Below are 4,754 nucleotides of genomic sequence, written 5' to 3'. Positions count from 1 at the left end.
TGGAGCCAATATGGGCATCCAGGTTCCGCTATTGGTTATTGACCGGAGAGGTGTATTGGTCATGTCTACATAGTTCTCGAACCCGTAGGATCCGCACGCTTAACGTTCGTTGACGATATAGTATTATATGAGTTATGTATGTTGGTGATCGAATGTTGTTCAGAGTCCCGAATGAGATCACGGACATGACGAGGAGCTCCGGAATGGTCCGTAGGTAAAGATTGATATATAGGATGATATGGTTAGGCCAAGGGGTAAGGCCCACAGGGCTTTAAGTCGGTGCAAAAGGAGTTTTGCGGAGGCCAGGGGGCCAAACGCCGGAGACCCTAGCGCCTGGCCTTGGAAGTCCGAGAAGGACTCTTCCTTGCGGGAAAAACCGACTTTGAGGAGGCTCTTTATCCAAGTTACGACCCCAGGGCTCAACATATAAATAGAGGGGCAGGGCTAGCACCTGGAACACATCAAGAATCACCAAGTTGTGTGCCAGCAACCCCGTCCCCTCTAGTTTATCCTCTGTCATATTTTCCGTTGTGGTTGGTGAAGCCCTGTGGAGATTGTTCTTCACCAACACCGTCACCACGCTGTCGTGCTGCCGGAACTCATCTACTACTTCGCCCGTCTTGCTGGATCAAGAAGGCGAGGACGTCATCGAGCTAAACGTGTGCTGAATGCGGAGGTGCCGTACGTTCGGTACTTGATCGGGACGGATCGTGAAGGTGTATGACTACATCAACCGCGTTGATAAACGCTTCCGCTTAGCGATCTTCAAGGGTATGAAGATGCTCTCCCCCTCTCGTAGCTACACATCTCCTTGGATAGATCTTGTGTGTGTGTAGAAATTTTTTATTTTCCATGCAACGTTCCCCAACACCCTCCCCCCAGGCACCCTTGTAAGACGGAGGTCTAGAGGGGGTAGGGGATCTAGGCACCGAGGAGCCCACTAGATGTTGTGCCTTAGTCCGTTGGTTTTCTTTCGGTGAGAAAACACCTCTTGTTTTTCTTTCTTTTTTTACATTTTATATGGTGATTTCCTGAAATTTCGAAAACAGCAGAAAATAGGAATTGACTATGGGAACTGAATTAATAGGTTTGTCCAATAATATAATAGCATGAAACATAAAAAATTGTAGACATGTTTGGGGCGTATGACTTCCCGGGTCACAACGAGGAAAACGTCAGGCGCTGCGATGAAGCTGACGCCTCCAAAACTAGCTCTAGGCACCAATACTTCCCCAGCAGAATAGACGCCATGGCCACCCACTGCTACACCCCTCGTGCCCCGACGACCAAGAAGCAAAGCCACCACCGCCACTTGAGGCCCGTCGGAGAGCCAACCGAAAAGCCCACCACCCGTGGTCACCGCCTCAACATCCATCTTCGAACCTTTCCCTGGCGCCCTGATACGCGACTGCCATTGGCCAAAGGGGAAGCCAACACATCTCCACATACCCATAATGTCCGACCACAAGGCATGGCCGGAGGGGACTCATAGCCAAGCATCACCGCCATTGTGGCCGGCCAACGAACAAAAACTGGGCCACATGTGAGGCCAACCCATCCTGGGCAAGGGGGAGCGCCCCGCCCCTGCACCCAGGCTTGTGCCGAGAGTAACGATTAGTCGAAAAAACCATGCATTAATGGGTGTTACAGGTTGGACACCTCCAGGTAGCAAATCCGGAGGGAGCGGCAGCCAGCGTCCCATCTATGCAGCTTGAACTACATCGGTATTTTCCCAAAGAGGAATGGATGACGCAGCATAACTACCGTAGGTATTTCCCTCAGTGATGAGACCAGGGTTATAGAACTAGTAGCAGAACCACGCAACACTACGTAAACGGTGTTGGGGAACACAGTAATTTCAAAAAAAAATCCTACGCACACGCAAGATCTATCATGGTGATGCATAGCAACGAGAGGGGAAGAGTGTTGTCCACGTACACTCATAGACCGTAAGCGGAAGCGTTATGACAGCGCGGTTGATGTAGTCGTACGTCTTCACGATCTGACCGATCCTAGTACCGAAAGTACGGCACCTCCGCGATCTGCACACGTTCGGCTCGATGACGTCCCACGAACTCTCGATCCAGCTGACTGACGAGGAAGAGCTTTGTCAGCATAACGACGTGATGACGATGATGATCAAGTGTAACGCCCCGAGACCGTTGCGCCAGGTGTCTTCCAGTTATGCACCGTCGTTGCCACGTCATTCGCTTGCGTGTTGCATCGTGTCATGTCATCATCCGCATTGCATCTGCAGGTTTTCAAAACTTGCATCCATCCGAGTTCTCCTAGTTCTTTCCGTTGTCCGTTATGAGCCCATCCACACTTGCACGCGCCCGCGGCACGTCCGAAATATTATTTTATAAGTGGTCGGAAAATGTTCTCGGAATGGGATGAGAGTTAGCGTGCGGTCTTGTTATGTTTTTAGTAGGTCTGCCAAGTTTCCTCGCATACGGAGTCCATTTGACGCCCCAACGGTTAACTACAGCGACATTATAGCCGGTCTAACGTCGGTCGTTTTCGATCTCCGGAAACTGTTGTCGGGCTGCACTTCTCTTCTCTCCTCTCAGTCCATGGCCCTCTACACAGCCCACTAGGCTTATCCTACCCCTTCTCGCGTCCGGGGCCCTTCGATGGCGATCGCACGGTCCAAAAACCCCTCAAACCCTAACCCTGCCTATAAAAGGAAGCCTCCCCTTCCATTTTTGGCCGCACACAACTCCCTCCTCAAAATCAGTGCGCCGCCAGACTCCTCCCACCTCCACCTCGCATTCCGCACCGGCCTAAGTCGCCGCCGCCACTTCGGGCCGCCATTCGCCCCTGCCGCCATCTGCACTGGGTGCAGCCAACAGTCGCGCGCCACCTTAGCCCTTATCTCCCTCCACCTCCCGCGGCCCGCAGAACCAAGATCGGGCCCGCCCCGGGCCCGACCGCCGCCGATGTAGCGCATCTGCGCCGAACCGCACCGATGCCCGCTCCTCCCGTCGCTCGAACCCTCCCGAAGCCTCAGCTCCTCTGCGCCCGAACTGCACCAACCCACCGCCGGACGTCTCCAAGCCGTCGCCCCTCCAAGTCCGTCGCCCCGCCTCTGCTTGCATGCTCCAGATCGAACGAGCAAGCCACCATGAACGCCGACGCCTGGACCTCCAAGTCCATCGTTGCACTGATCCGGTCGCTCCGCCTTGGATCCGGCTGGACACCCCCCCTTGCCTTCGCCGTCTCCCGCTGGTCCCGAGCACCGCCGGTCACCTTCTCCTCGACCGCTGGAGTTTGCCTCGCTGTTGCGTTCCTCTGCCTCGTCCAGGACCCCGAGCGTCCGCTTCCAGCGCCCGCGTTGACCATCAACCTTTCCCTTCGTCAGATCCAGCCCAGCCGCGCCCTGCGCGAGGCCCAGCGCTCGAGCCGACCACTGCTCCGCCGACCAGGCCCATGGCCCAATGTGAACAGCCATGCCAAACCCCCCTGTGCACTGTTGGGTCAGCAGTTTCGGCCCAGTTCATATTTTTTTCGTCCGCTACGATTTTGCTAATAACCAGTGAATTACCTATTTTACAGAAAGGCCCCTAGCTTCATGCATTTAATAACTCATAAATAGTGCATCAGATTAAAATGATGTAAACATGTAAAATGCTTAGAATTTTGTGTAGTTTCATAATATGCCACTTTTATCCATGTTTAAAATGTTTAAAGTGTTGTTTGTGTTTATTTTGCATTATGCCATGTTAAAATGATTTAATTCATAACTAATTAACCGTAGCTCGGTTTTAAATAATTTATATATGTAAATGGGGTAGAAAAAAGCCTAGTTTAACTTGGTGACACTACTTTGCATGTTTACCAACTCTAGAATTATATTTAGGGCAGAAAAGTACCAACTTTAAAATATGCACATGAGGATTTACCAGAATGGTTATTTGTTGTTTCCGGCCTCATTTAAACTTGCCTAGTTAGGTAGTTTTATTATGCTTCACCCTTTCCATGCTAATCAATATTTAATATTGTTGGGTACATAAACGAGAGTGAACTAAATGATTGGATGTGGTGTTTCGTCAATATGCAACTCGTTGCATATTGAGCTCCACTTAATTTGTAGTATTGTTTGTGCATATTGCCATGCCATGCCTCTTTAAACTAGACATTCATCATACTTGGTTGTGCATCATCCCATGTTTATGTGATGGTTGTTTACTATATTGCTTGCTTCTTTCCGGGTTGGTTCTCTCGTTAGCTACGGTTTCGGTCCAGAGTTGTGAGGATTCGTTCGGCTTCGTCCGTTGTCTTCTTCATGGACTCGTTCTTCTTTCTTGCGCGATCCCAGGCAAGATGACCATACCCTCGAAATCACTTCTATCTTTGCTTGCTAGTTGTTCGCTCTATCTCTATGTCGCGCTACCTACCACTTGTTATATCAAGCCTAACCACCTTCCTAGCAAACCGTTGTTTGGCTATGTTACCGCTTTTGCTCAGCCCCTCTTATAGCATTGCTAGTTGCAGGTGAAGTTGAAGTTTGTTCCATGTTGGAACATGGATATGTTGGAATATCACAATATCTCTTATTTAATTTAATGCGTCTACATACTTTGTAAAGGGTGGAAGGCTCGGTCTTATGCCTGGTGTTTTGTTCCACTCTTGCCGCCCTAGTTTCTGTCATACCGGTGTTATGTTCCTTGATTTTGCGTTCCTTGCGCGGTTGGGTGTTATGGGAACCCCTTGACAGTTTGCTTTGAATAAAACTCCTCTAGCAAGGCCCAACC

This window comes from Triticum dicoccoides, chromosome 6A (assembly GCF_002162155.2).
Source record: "Triticum dicoccoides isolate Atlit2015 ecotype Zavitan chromosome 6A, WEW_v2.0, whole genome shotgun sequence".
NCBI lineage: Eukaryota > Viridiplantae > Streptophyta > Magnoliopsida > Poales > Poaceae > Triticum > Triticum dicoccoides.
This window is presented reverse-complemented; position numbering follows the sequence as displayed.